Below are 14,684 nucleotides of genomic sequence, written 5' to 3'. Positions count from 1 at the left end.
TCTTCTGTGTCATGCAAATCTACAACATTCTATAGGGCTCTGTACTATATTGCCCTCTACAATTGGTTGGCACGCTTGTACCCTTCTAGAATATTGCACTCACTAGCAGCACGCAAGCTGGTACCGCAGGTGTTGGGGGGGGGGGGGGGCAGGGGGGTTCGGGTTGGCCTGGTCATGCCTCCCCACCTAATTAGCCCAACAGCCATCATCACTCCTACTGTCTGCCATTCAATTAGTCATTTGAACTCGGCCGTGTAGAGACTCACTGTGCCTGTGAATAAAAGGGAGTGAAGGCATGGCATTATCTTCTGGTCTCAGTGTAGCTCGACCCAAAGTCTATTTTCATCTGACCATGTGACTGGAGACCACGTTTTGAGTTCCTTCATTGCATTTAATACTATTAAATGATGAAGACCTGGCACTTCCAGTGTTTTCCATTACACCTCAAACAGGAGTTCAGCTTGCTTCTCACGGTTATTGTATCTTCTTAAGCAGACACCCAGGCTCTCGGCGGCCCCGACTCTTGACACTGGGCCAGCCAAGCCTTCTCGGATCCTTCTTCGCCATCAGCAATTCTATTCTGCTGTGGCAGATATCCAGCCCTTTCATTTGCAGGGTTTAAGTTTGATAAAGTGTGTCGTGGAACATCCAGATTCTATACATTCCTATATATATAAATTGCCACATCGCCTGCAGTCTATTCACCACGTAGCCAGCCTCATGCTTAGTTTGTCTACTTGCATTACTGCGTCTATACATTTGTAAAATGACTTCGCATTTTCTTCAGTGCTTTTTCACACATGCAATCTTCATTTCGCTCCCTAAATGTTGCTTACTTCGATACTTCATCATTAGATTCTATAAGGGATGTATTCTTTCTTCATTCGCATCTCTTCTGGGTGCATCATCTCTACTTTGTGTTACATTACCAGTCTTCTCTTTCAAGGAACTTCCTTCAGAAGACTGTTATTTCTTTGTGAATGCATATAGGGTTTTCAAGGACTCATCACGGTATAGATATTATCGGCATTGTGCATGTTTGCCATTTCCGGTTGCCAACATATACGCAAAATGGGGGCGGGACCTCCGGTACAGGTACCTGGCTCCTCTGCTACACTCCACCTTCTGGGTGATTAATCAACCACTCTCTCATCAATGTTTACATCTAGGCATCCTCTTCTGAATAAGTGTTACTTTGGAGTCCATATCTTTATAACTCCTTTGAAATATCCTGCTGATTTCACGTGTTCATCAATGCTCCAGGTCATACATTGTCAATTCGGACTGCAGTAGATCCACCTTCCCACATACTTCTGTTGGTTCTTCGGATACAGGAACTTTGTTCCTTCAGGTTCCCTCAGGTGCATGAATACTGGCCTTCACATAGTCTCTAATTTCTTCATCTGTCAGCTCTTTGGGTTTGAACCCAGATTCGACATTGATCATGATCTTCATTCCTGTTGCTTTTTTTGCAGCCTTCTTGCACTGTGTGATTATAATTATGATCGCACAGAATCCAAACATGATCATCACCAAGACGGCTCCAAGAAACTTGAAGATATTCGCCATCCATTGTGGAACCAAGGAAAAGATTGATGCAAACCAGCTGTCATCTGCAATGTCTTCCACTTCATCTTCTATCTTGATGTGCAAGTTTGTCAACATTGATATGGCCCCTGTCAAGGTCTGATTTTCGTCATCGTGAGAAGGTATGAATGTGCAACATGATTCTCCGATTTTAGCACAAACACCTCCATCCATAGCTGTGATCATGTCCAGGACATATCTGTTCTGAAGAGTCATCAGTCGTATGGCTCTCAGCTCTTCCTTGATAGCATTGAAACCCTTTATGGTAGTGTTGATAATCTGCAAAAGCTCCCATCTGGTTATTTGTAACCACTCAGCATTCGTCATCGTCAGGATCCCCGGCATGAAGATTGTCGTGAACACTGCTGAAGTCTGACTGAACAACCTGTGTTCATATAGAATAGAGTTGAAGGCTTCTATCGATTTGGCTGAAAAGTAACTCTCCCTCTTTGTTCGATTAAGGAATCCACTTCTTTTTCTCAGGTGAGCATCCACTTTTGGGAACTCACCAATGTTCAGGTCGCTCTTTGGAATCACTAATGCTGGAACATGAACAAGTACTATAGAACACAGTCCTCCCCAATCTCTGGGCAGCTTCATATATGCTCTAGATCCACAGGCCCAGTAGTGATCCATTATCACTACTGTCCCATCCTTCATTCCTGGTACATTGAAAATTCAACCGCACTGCTGATTCACTCCAACTTTTCTTGTGCCATTATTTTTGAAGCATATCTCGGCACTAGCCAGAGACACTATCTCCAACGGGCCTCCTTTGTCTTTAACCCATGTCAGTACATTTGCAAATCTCGGCCAGAGAGGTTTGCATCATTTTTCCACATGATAGATTTTTTTATTTCTATCGCGCTCGTACACAAGTGTTTCAGAGCGTGACAAGGCAAGGGAGGGGAACAGGGGAGAACAAAACAGCGATCTTACTAGGCCCAGTGACATTGAGAACGCGCAAGTGCATGGGAGAGTGGGGAGGGGAAAAGTGCATGGAAGGGGGGAGAGGTGGAAAGGGCGAAGCAGAGGAGAAACGGATAAATAACAATAAATAAATAATAAAGGCGACAAACGGTGGTAATGCAGCCAGCAATTTGCAAGTGCTAGGTTTAAGGCAGCAGACAGGGTAGGTCTGATAAGTGCAGGAAGAAAAAGGGCGGGGGGCTGTATGGGTACAGATACAGACCTCCGTGCAAGGGGTGGCCCGGAGGCAGTGCGGGAGGGTGGCAGGATGAGCAGGTACCTGGGCCCAAAGGACAGAAGGTGGCCAGGTGCACGGTGCCAAGAGAGAACATATCAGCAGGGGAGAGGGGGAGCGAAGGCAGAAGAAAAGAGGAAGGTCTTGAGGTGCTTCCGGAACCGGAGATGGTTCTCCTCAAGTTTTAGAGTTGCAGGGAGGCTGTTCCAGAGGGAGGCCCCAGCCGAAGACTGAGATCTACCCCCAGCTCATTTCTTAGAAAAACTGTCCCTGAGGGAGTTGGAGGGAGAGGAGGGAAGAGCTCGAGAGGGGAGGTATTTGCGGAGGGATAGCTGAAGGTATTTTGGGCCCAGGCCCCAGAAAGCCGTGTGGACAATGCAGAGGGTTTTGAATTTAATCCTTGCATCCACTGGGAGCCAGTGGAGAGATTTCAGAGCTGGAGAGATACGAACCCAGGGCTTGAGGCCAAGGACAAGTCTCGCAGTCCTGTTCTGGATTAGTTGCAGAGGGCGGAGAGTAGAGGCAGGTAGATTTAGAAAGGGGCTGTTAAAATAGTCCAAGCTAGAGAGAGCCAGAACTTGGGATACCATGAGCTTCTGGGGGAAGGAGAGGAAAGGCAGAGTACCTCTGAGGAGGTGCAGTCGGAAATTTGACTTTTTAGAGACCTCAGAGATGTGCGCGGAGAAGGAAAGGGTGGAGTCAAAGATGACCCTGAGGTTCTTAGCCTCGTAGGTGGGGGTAGGAGGAGGGTCAATGGAGGCCGGCCAGAGAGTGAGGGGAAAGGATGCTGAAGGTGTGCCGATGAGGAGGATCTCCACCTTGCTGGCATTCAGACAAAGATCATTGGCGGCACACCAATCTTGAATGGCAGTTAGGCAATCGAAGATGAGAGAGGGAGAGTAGGTGGCACAGGGCAGCCTGAAAATAAGTTGAATGTCGTCAGCGTAGCACTGGAGATTTGAGCAGAAAATGACAATGCAGTGGGCGAGAGTTGCCAGGTATTGGTTGAAAAGCCAGGGCGAGAGGTTAGACCCCTGGGGAACACCGCAGGTAGAGAGGAAGATAGATGAAAGGAAGGACCCAAGTTGGACCTGGGAGGGTCGATCTGAGAGGAAAGAGGTCAGCCAGTCCAGAGCCTGATCAGTGATACCCAGGTTTTCACGGAGACGGTTGAGCAGGATGGTATGGTTGACCGTGTCGAAGGCAGAAGAGAGATCGAGGAGCATGAGGACAGAGGGAATGTTCGAGTCAAGGTTGGAGAGCAGATCTTCACGGATGTTCAGGAGAGCAGTTTCCGTGCTTCTGGCAGCTCTGAAGCCAGACTGGTGGTCATGGAGACAGCCAACAGAATTGGAAGGAAGGTTAAGCTGAGAGATGGCCAACTTTTCCAGGAGTTTGCCAAAAAAGGGAGTTATGGAAATTGGCCGATAGTTAGCTGGACAAGAAGGATCAGCTGTGGGTTTCTTGAGAAGAGGATGCACAAAGGAGTGCTTCAGAGGGGACGGGAAGGATCCAGAGGCAAAGGAGTAGTTGCAAAAATCAGCTAGGGCCGGAGCGAGGGTGTCAATGTGGTCCTTGATGGTTTTAGAGGAACGGGGATGAACCTGTTTTGAAGAGGCTTTCATAGATCAGACTTGTCTAGCAACCTCGTCAGTGGTGAAAAGAGGAAATGGCGGGAGGGTGGCTAAAGGAGGGTCAGCAAGCACAGATGGAGAGGGAAGAGGAGGTGTGTGGGTGGAGAGGGTGAACAGGATGTCCTGGGTTTTTTAAATGAAGTGAGAGGCAAGGGCATTGCAAAGAGCCTGGGAGACAACAGGAGGGGTAGAGACTGCAGCAGGGTTGGCCAGCTCCTTGCAGTTTTTAAAGAGTTTGGCTGAGTAGTTAGATGCCCCAGAGACACAAGCTTGAATGTGGACTCTCTTCTTGGTGAGGACAGAGAGTCGGTATTGCCTTTGTAGCAGGCGACAGGCCAGTTTGTCAGAGGATGAACAGGAAGTCCTCCATTTCCTCTCAGCTGCCCTACACTTACGTTTAAGTGTAGCTAGGTCAGAGTCATACCAGGAATAGCACTTGGCTTTGGACTTCAAACGGATCCTCATGACGGGGGCAAGAGCATCAAGCATATCAGAAATGGAAAAGTAGAACAGAGACGGGGCTGTCAGGATGTCAGACAGCCAAAGGTGGAGGGGGGCAGAGAAAGTGGCGGCAAAAGCCTCAACTGACACACGCTTCATGGGTCGGATGTTCGAGAAGGTAGGTGGCAGTGTTGGGGTAGGCTTGGCTTGGGGGGAAGAGAGGGAAAGGTGAGATGAGAGGAGGGAGTGCTCGCTCCAGAAGAGAGGAGTGGTCAGAGGGATGGAGAAGGGGAGGTCAGAGGAGATCAAGACATCGAGTGTGTGCCCTGCAGAGTGAGTCAGGCCAGAGGGGAGGATGTACGGGGAGAGGGAGTTGCAAACTCACTTCCACCTCCTCTAAGAGAAGATATGCCTTACCTGCGCTTCAGATGCAACCTTATCCAATGGATTAAGGAGCATGACATCTGGCCTTCCACCTTACCAACATACCACTGTCCACCACTGTGCATAATTGTGTATATATATATATAAATGTCTGTATCTGCTCAATGGTATACATTGCATTTAACTGCTGCTTGACACCCTCGGTATCCTATGTGCACTTGTATGATTTCATTCTATCTTCTGTATGTTATATGCCAACACTGTTTACCATTATTTTGTACTGTAACATACCGCAATGCTACCCAAGCTGAACAATCCTCTTGTCCTTCCTTTGCGCCCTAAAACCCTCGGGTCTGGCGCGCATTAAAAATAAACAAAGCAAAGGTCACGGAAGAGTACAGAGGAGGAGCAAGGAGAGTCTCAATGTATATTTAGGTCACTGAGGAGGAGGAGTTGAGTGGTAGAGGCCAGGAGGGAGGAGGAGAGGTCTGCCCACTCGGAGAGAAATGAGGTGATTTGACCAGGAGGCTGGTAGATGGTAACCACAGTAAGAGAATGGGTAGGCGAGAGAGAAAGCCTACAGACAAGGCATTCAAAAGAGGAGTAGGTCTGAGTGGGAATGATAGAGGCAGGAATCCACTCAGGAAAGATCAGGGCTACACCCCCACCGGACCGGGAGGATCTGGGTGCTGAGAGGATCTTGTAGCCATCAGGGAGGAGAGTGTCAAAGCTTGTGACAGAGCTGGCCGTGAACCATGTCTCAGTAAGACCAAGGACATCAAGTTCTTCAAGGAGGTGGCAGATGTCAGAGGAGTGTTTGACGGCAGAGCGAGAGGTGAGAGTGTCAATATGAAGAAGGTTGCCAGCCTTAAAGACCTTCCCGGGAGGGGTACAGATCAGAGGTACACCCTGTGGAGGAGAATGAGCCCTAGGAGGGGCAGAATAGGAGGAGGAGGAGGAGGAGGAGGAGGAGAAGGTGGAGGAGGAGGAGGAGGAGAGAGAGGGCAAGGCGCAAGGGGGGAGAGGAGGGGACAGCAGGAGATGAGAGGAAATTGATGAGCGAGGGAAGCGCCTATCAAAGAGGAGGAGATTGGCCCGAGGGCCTTGGGCCATGACAGTGCCATTTAGGTAGACATTAATGATGACTTTAGAGGAGTCGAAGGAAGCCATGAGAACTTCCCAGCGAGTGCCACCATTAATGGGAGAGGAGGAGATAGGGCAGAGCACAGAGACCGTATGAGGAGTCCATAGATCTGGTGAAGGAACGACAAAAAGGATGTCAGTAAGGGTCTGTCTGGCGGAAGCAGATCTATGACTGGGTTGGGATGACCAGTTACTGCCACAGCTCTGAATACGACTATGCCTTCTTCCCAGCCATGTTTACAAAGTACTGTTCCCCAGATCTGCATCTGGCCTCTTTCCTTGCATCTTCATATTTCTTCATCATCTTTCCTTTTCAGTTGAGCTTCTCATTAATTTGCCATCGGATTCCTGCTCCCTTCATGCCAGACTGTTTGTATCTTATCACATGATCTCTGGTGTGTGCTCTTTCTCTTGTCTTTAAATCCTGAACATAATCATCTTCTTCTGGAACCAACCATTCTGTCAAGCATACCAAGGAAGCTGTTCGACCCTGGAATTGACCTCTTGTATGACAGAGTGCAAGGTAAGTCAGGCAATGAGCTGTCTGTTTCTATAATTATGAATATCTTGGACCTCCCCATAGCATAAGGTAGGAGAGCACATTCCATAGCAATCCTCCTCAGAGATTCTCTTTCCTACCTCTCTCATGTATTGAAACCACATGTTGTTCCCCAAATGTGCTTTGTTGTCTAGGTAATCATTCAACTCCTAATCATCTTTTCTTGCACTTTTCTTGGGTCTGTTTCTTGCCAACTGCGCTCGTACATCATAAAGCATATCAAAAAGGACCATCCTACAGAGGGAATCATAGGAACACTTGTCAAAGAAATCTGTGACCTTACATGTGTCACTGGTGTGGGGACAATCACATATGGTCTCGGGCTTCTTGCAACATCTAACTCTGCGTAGATCACTGGAATGGGAAGGATCAAAGGGACTCCTTCCTTTTTAGGACCAATGAAGTAAATGGTGTGGATCAGTAGGAACAAAAAAAAATAATAAATGCTGAACACGCATATATTATGCACCAATACATCAGACCCCACCATCGGTGGCGCTCCACACGTCGTTGAGTCTGCCCACTTTCTCGAACTGCATTATTAACAGCCCACATCATGCCTGTATAATGCTTTTAAGGAAGGAAAACACCCTTTTAATCAGGCAGCCTTGTTAACTGCTCAGGTAGCTGCCGAATTTGCTCAATTATCGCTGGCAACAATCTTCTAATTGCTGGGTCATTCTTAGGATCTTGCACAAAAGTGCCTACGTCAGTGCTATCCCCAACAAGAGCAGGATAAGCTCAGAGTATAAAAACAAAGACAGCGAGAAGTAGTGTATGGACATCGACATCAGACAAAACCATGGGTCTGACCAAAGAGAAACTCGGTAAGAAACAAGTCAGGGAACTGCTCCCTTTTCCAATCGTTAAGATCTGGCATTTTTAGCACATCAGCAATTTTCTGAAGTCCGATTTAAAGATTCATGTGGCTCAAGAACAGTTACTTTTGCACTCCTGCTAAAATATCTATAAAGAGTGTCCGGGACAAGCCACAGCCCAAATGCACACTTGCATTTATTTAATCAGCAACCTTAGCGTCCTTCTTCCTCGTCATAGATCAAGTCTGCACGTGCTGAACTGCTTCTTCTTGTCTTGCTTCTGAATTGGGTGGGGTGTGACGGTCTCACCAGCATACGGCTTCACGTTGCCCAGGTGGATCCAGGAATGCCTTTCTTGAACTTTTACTGCTGAGGGAGTGATATTTTCCACAATGTACGGACCACTAAACCGGGGCTCATGCCACTTCCTAGTAAAGTTGCGAATTAAAATGGAATCTGCAGCAATGAGTTTAGGTAAAGGTAGTTCTTTAGATCCGGTTGTTGAATGGTCTTTATCTGTGTCCTGAGACTGACCCCTTCTGCCTGAGTGGATTTGAAATGATGGAGATACTAGGGGTCATACATGTTAAATACGCAGATAGCTCATTTCCTAACAATTGTGCAGTTGTCGGGGAAACACTTCTACTCCTCCTTGGAGGTGTCGGGGGCATTCGCATTCGCCTTCCTGTAACTAGCTCATGGGGTGTGAGGTGGTGGTCCAACCGAGGCTGATTGCTTAATGCATATAATGCAAGGGGTAGGCAAGTAGCTGCTGCTAGGATTTCCCTATTTACATGCACAGGGTAGTATAGCTGTTCTAACGCTACCCTTAGTAAGGCTACAGGCATCACCGTTTTTTCAGTGCTGTCCTGTCACCACAATGCTTCAGAGGGGGATAAAGAACACCCCCTGTGTGTCCACTCCTGTGGAGCACTGCCCTGAACTTCATTAACTGCGTTCTGGACAAATGATTAAACCCTTTGTTTACAATCATAATCGTGAACATTTATTTCTTTTACAATAGGAGTATCAAAATTTGAAATATCAGGTGAATATGCTACCCTTTTGGCCTCTTCGTCTGCGGCTTTGTTTCTGTGCGAGATAAAAATCGGTTCTCTTAATATGTGCTGCACATTTAAATATTGCAATGGTTACTGGAAGTTGTAGTGCCTTAATAAGCCTGTCCAATAATGCAGCGTGTTGCACCCGAGTGCCGTCCGCTCGGAGTTAGCCCCTCTTTTTCCAATATGCTAGCTCTGTGTGCACGGTTGATGTCACATAGGCGGAGTCACTGTACACCGTCACTTCGGCGCTTCGTGTTTCTAAGCACTGCTATAAGCGCCACCAATTCTGCAGCCTGTGGAGAAAAGTGAGACAGTAGTCTTGCACTTGCTTGTACTTCAGATTCTCCATTAGCTCTGTGCCTTACCACAGCTGAACCTGAATGCCTTTCTCCATAAGTTTAATCAATTTTTGAAGACCCATCAATGGAGATAACCCCCCCCCCCTGCCAGAGCATTCTCCTTCACTCTTAATCTCGTCATTAAATTCTTCATAATTCGAGCAATCATGCACTTTCTCATTGTTAAGTAGTCAGCTGGAGACAAACGAGGTTTTCTTTCACAGTGGTTTATTGCACAACAAATTCTGGTCACAGATCAATACATTTAGCCAACTGATGACGGTTCTTTTCACCTCATAGGCACAGGCGTTCTGTCTTACTTTACTTGCAACGGCCTCTGCTGGCCTTAATTAGGTCCAAGATAACAGCCAGGCGATTACAGGCTTTTCACCCTGCAACCTGTCCGCCGGCCATGAAAACGAAATTAACAAAATGTCAATAGTGCACACTTCACCACTCTGAATCCTTCTTATGCGGCCGTTTCTCTCCACTGGAATGTCTTGAGCCTTGGTCCGGGTACGGTGTCAATCTGTGAACTTTCCGCTTACTACTAGTAAGCCCACTCGTAATCTTGGCTGGTCTCACTCCACTCGGGTGCGGCGTCTCCCGCCTCGCGCTGTTCCTGAAAAATTAGATGCCTCCTGAGTCTCTTGGAGTTGTATTTAATCCTTGTCCGGTCCCGCCCCCGTAATCAGCCCCATGTGTTCTCAGCAACGGTTTTAACACACCTGATTCAGATTTCCCACCTCCTCCCTGCTCCGTCCACTGTGGGCTAACCCTGTACTTTGTTTGTGTTCGGGTGGTTTTAACGTAAGGAAACCTGGTTCTCCCTTTCCTTTTTCTCCTTTCTTTACCCATCGGTGTGCCTCCCCCCTGATGCAGTATTTTGTGGGGCATTTTGGGATCTGTAGTTTGTCTCTTTTCATTGATAGCCAGCACTTGATGAGACTCTTCCTCAACTCCCTCCTTTCTCCCAGTGTCCAGGGCGGCTGCCACTGCTTCCACCTCACACTCATCCACTGCCAAAGGATCGGCTACAAACGCGGCAGGGTTCACCAATATACACCGGGCTATTTTGATTTCCGGATTCAATATTACTACCATAAGCAGAAGCCCTTTGAGATGTCAGTGTACCCTTAGGTTTCTCCAAAACAGCAAACAAAGCATGCTCAACAAATAAGGTCATGGAAAACCCCATTGCAATACTTGTAGGCTTCTCAATAGTGGACGCGGCTGTTGTCAACGATTGTTCACAAGGAAAGTGTCCTTTCATAACTGGATCTAGAATCCAACTATAATATGCCAGAGGTATGTATCCAAGTGTAGTCCTCTGTGTAAGCACTGCTGTCATAGTGTAGTCCTCTGTGTAAGCACTGCTGTCATAACTGTTCCATTTGTGTGCAAAAACTCCTCAGAATAATTAGGGATTCCTAAAACTGGAGCTGTACAAATAGATTTTTTCAATCTGCCCACGTTTAAATAATGTATCCCTGAAGTGGAACAAACTATGCCTTCGTCAGTGAAGGAGATTGTCATATTCTATTTCGTCATTAAATCTTTGCCCAAAATATTAACTGGTGTCTGTCTTGAATACAATAATGGAACAGCCATGTCACACTCTCCTATGGAGACTGGTAATTCATTAGTAAAAGAAACTCGGCTTGTAGCTACAGAGAATCCTTGCACATTCATGGCATTTCCCGATAATGGATATTTTCCCTCTCGTATACATGAGCGAGTTGCCCCAGGATCTACTAAAAAAGAAAAGGATTTGCCTCCTATGGTAACATCAACCCTTGGTTCTTCTTGAGGAGTTGGTGTCACCGATAGTACTGAACACATCAAGTCACCCTGTGAGCTGTCCTATTGGCTGTACATGCTTATTCCCTTGCCTGTAAAAGGACTTCCTCCCATGACAGTGGCACCCCCCCTACTCCTAGGTGTCAGTAACTGTCCCATGATATGATATGGCATTTCTTAGAGAGGCACAGATCCACCCTACTGATGAGGTCCAACCAGACCGAAACACGTGTCTGGGGTTTCTGTTGGTACTCTTGTTCAGAGGAGAATTGCCTAGCATTTCGGTGCTGGACTGCCCCAGGGCAGGACAAAGACTGATATGTTTGGGATATTTCTTCTCTGTGAAAGATAGTGAGCTAAAGACTCTGGGTAAGTCTCTCGTAACCAGGACTAATGTCTGGCAGAGGGACTCCCAGGACCCCCCTTGTTAATTTATAACGCACCTACACACAAGTGTTTCATTGCATGTTTGCACTCTGCTGTATCTGCATGGGTGCATGCTGTGAGTGCCCTTGCAGCGGATTCAATGGTGCTTGCTGTGGTTGCAAAGGCTGTTGCATTTGCGGCACTTGTAATTGATACACTGTCTGATCTTGGGCGACCCTGTTCCTATTTTGTGATCTATATGCTGGAGGATAAGCAGTCCCCAATCTTGAGAATTACCCATTCTGTACATTCCCTTGGCTCTCACATGTTCACGCTATGTGCCGTGTCATTCCACATGTCCAACATACAGGAGGGAACCTTCTAATTTGCCCTTCTTGCATATTTTGATTATAATTCTGCATGAAAACCACTTTAATTGTTCTGGAGGCCACCTCTTCCCCTAAAACGCATTCTCTGCCTCGCGGCATACACCCACTCCCTCCTTTAACCGATTGGTGTTGATTATTTGCCTGTGACATACCCACTGCTTGCTGCGTTGCTAATCCCTCTCCGCTAGTCAGTACTGCACCTTCAATGGTGTAGTTCGACAGCTTCTTCTGAACTAACTTGGCTTCTTCAAGTTTTCTAGCGTCTTCCTTCTTATTTTTCTCTCGTAACAATCGTCAATGATAGATAGTCAACTGTATCTCTGCCCAAGGCTTCGCTTCCGTTTGCACCAATTTCTTGAGCTGCCTCTGGACTTGCTCTGGCAATTCCTGACACAAAATGTGGTAAAATACTGGTATTGATTTCCCCCATGACTCACTTGTTTCCAAAGTCCAGTGTTCCTGAATACTTTGAATGTAAGCACACGGATCTTCATCATCTTTCATTTTACATGCCATAATTGCACCCATATCTGACGTTTCAGGATACTGTACCCTGAGCGCTTTCCAGACAGTAGCCCTGCAATTATTAAATGGCGCTCCATCATGAGCTGTGTTCTGTGCCGTGACACTTGAGTAACCTGCTCTTGTCCAAATGTCATCAGCCCTTTCCCAAAGAATAGCTGCTAGGAGACCCCTAATGTCCCCTATGGCTAAAGTATTTCCTCCTGTCATCTTCTCTAACTCATAGATACATTTTCCCGCACCTGCCATTAAACTGGGGAGTTTGCATCTTAAATTATCCTTATCCATCTGGGTCCAGGGGATATACTGTGGTCTGTCCCCTCCTTTCTCCAACAAGGGAATTGCGTGATCCCAAATCCTCAATCGGCTCCCATCGTCTGCCTATCCATGTGGGGAAAATGGTTCCTGATTACCTTCTACCTGGGAATGACCTCAACCTGCTCACATATGGTGGCGATTCCCACCTCTCACTATGCGATCGTCCTTTAGATCGCCCCGGCCATGCCATTGGCTCTGGTATCCTATCTTTAGGTTGGTCTAAATAAGACCATCTCACTTCCTTGTTTGTCTGCAAACATCCCTTAGGACCGCATGCACTTTTTCCCAACTCCCCATTGAAGGTTTCTCTGTCTTCGCCTGACCTATCTAGTCCCCAACTAGTATGGCTTTCATCTTTCTCATCTCTGTTTAAGGTCAGCCTGTCCAAAGACAAGGCTCTATGCTCGAAACTAAACAGGCTTCCTTCCTTGCCTTGTGACTGAACAACTATAGATCGATCTTCTTTTCCCCTGCTTCTCGATTCACTTTTTGTCCTCATCTCCTGTTAAGCTTTATCGATCCCATCTCCAATGTTTCCCATCTCAAAATTCCCATCTACGTTTACACTAGATGGTCCTGGCATTGAAACTCCTCTATGTCGCCCCATGATATTACTGGACTCGGTTCCATCAGCTCTTTCTCAATGCGATCAATGTTGCGTGCCCTCTGTCTCCTTTTTCGCTCCTTTTCTTTATCAAATTCCCTTTATTTCTTCACTTCCCATTTAACCCTTTCCTCCTCCTGTCTTTTCCCTTACCTTCTTTTGTTTGCTCTACACACCTCTTTGTCTTTGCATTATTTTATCTCTTAATTTCTGTTCTTCCTCCTCTTCACTCTTCTTTTCTAGCCTGTCTCATTCTTCAATTGTTCTCTGCCTGTTGTCATACTTTCTTTGCTCCTCTGCCCTTTCTTCCTTTCTGCTCTCGTCTTTGTCTACTCTTCCTTGGGTACTTCTCTTCTTCCAATCGTTTCTCTCGTTCGCTGTCTTTTTTATTCTTTTTGTCTTGATCTTCTCCTTGCCTGTCTTCCTCAATGCTCTTCCCATCAAGCTTGACCAGTATCTGTCCACCCGTCCATTCATCCTGTACGAGTGCTATCTCGTCAGCTTTGTGTTGTTCTCCTTTCTATCTTTTAATCTCTCGTTCTGTATCTAGGGTCACATTTGGTCACTCACTTTTCTCTTTGTCTTGTAACACTTTAGAGATCACTTCCTTTTCTGGAATCCTTTCTGGGCTCTCGTCACTGCTCCGGAAACTTCTTGAGACCTTCCTCTTTGCCTCTGCCTTTGTCCCGCTTCTCCCCTGTTGATCTGTTTCTTCTCATGGCATTGTGCACCTGGCCACTCTGTTCTTTCGGGCCCATGTATCTGCTCACCCTGCCACCCTCCTGCACTGCCTCCCGGGCACCATCTGCACTAGGGTTTCTGTATCTGTACCCATACAGTCCCCCTCCCACTTCTCCTCTGCACTTATCAGATATACCTTTCTGACTAACTTTCACCTGCCACTTGCTGACTGCACTACCATGGTTTAAAGCCCTTATTTATTATGTATTCTATTTAATATTTATTTATGTTTTCTCTCCTCTGCTTTGCACTTTCCACTCCCCTCCACCCCCCGTCCTTGCACTTTTCCCTCATTTTCCTTTCGCATGCACTTGCTCTTTCTTAAATGTCACTGGGCCTAGTAAGATCGCTGTTTTTTCTGTTTTTTCTCTCCCTTGTTCCACTTCCTTTTTGCCTGGTCGTGCTCTGAAACACTTGTGTACGAGCGCGATATAAATAAAATATAATTTCATTTCATTTCATTATAAGCAGGCGGTTCAAAATAGCGGATTACTATATCATGTTGCCTTTTTAATTCCCTTAATGGATACAATCTTTCATCTTTTGCACTATCGCCATTTTCTTCAGGCACAGTAAGGGGAGCAGAAGGCTCGACACCTTCCTCCCTACACTGGCTAACCATCCAGTCCTCAGGAGGCGGGTCTTCCTGTTCCTCCTGGTACATCTTCCAGAGCTCTAAACTAGCTAACCTCTTTTCCAGTTTCTTTCCTGTGTACGCAGTGTGCAAGTATATGGCCATGTGTTGCAGAACCACTTTTGACAGCAATCCCCC

The 14,684-nt window shown here is 46.7% G+C and overlaps 1 protein-coding gene across 4 annotated transcripts in view; it reads left to right on the top strand.

Annotated features, from left to right (window-relative positions):
- The window catches only part of LOC138580186 (C-type lectin domain family 2 member L-like), a 517,651-nt gene that overhangs the window by 89,689 nt on the left and 413,278 nt on the right, over positions 1-14,684 (top strand). The gene's annotated exons all lie outside the window — the stretch shown is intronic.

This window comes from Ambystoma mexicanum, chromosome 3p (genome assembly GCF_040938575.1).
Source record: "Ambystoma mexicanum isolate Mex_15411 chromosome 3p, UKY_AmexF1_1, whole genome shotgun sequence".
Lineage (NCBI taxonomy): Eukaryota > Metazoa > Chordata > Amphibia > Caudata > Ambystomatidae > Ambystoma > Ambystoma mexicanum.
Note: the sequence above shows the minus strand (reverse complement) of the source record. Positions and strands in the feature narration are given on the sequence as shown.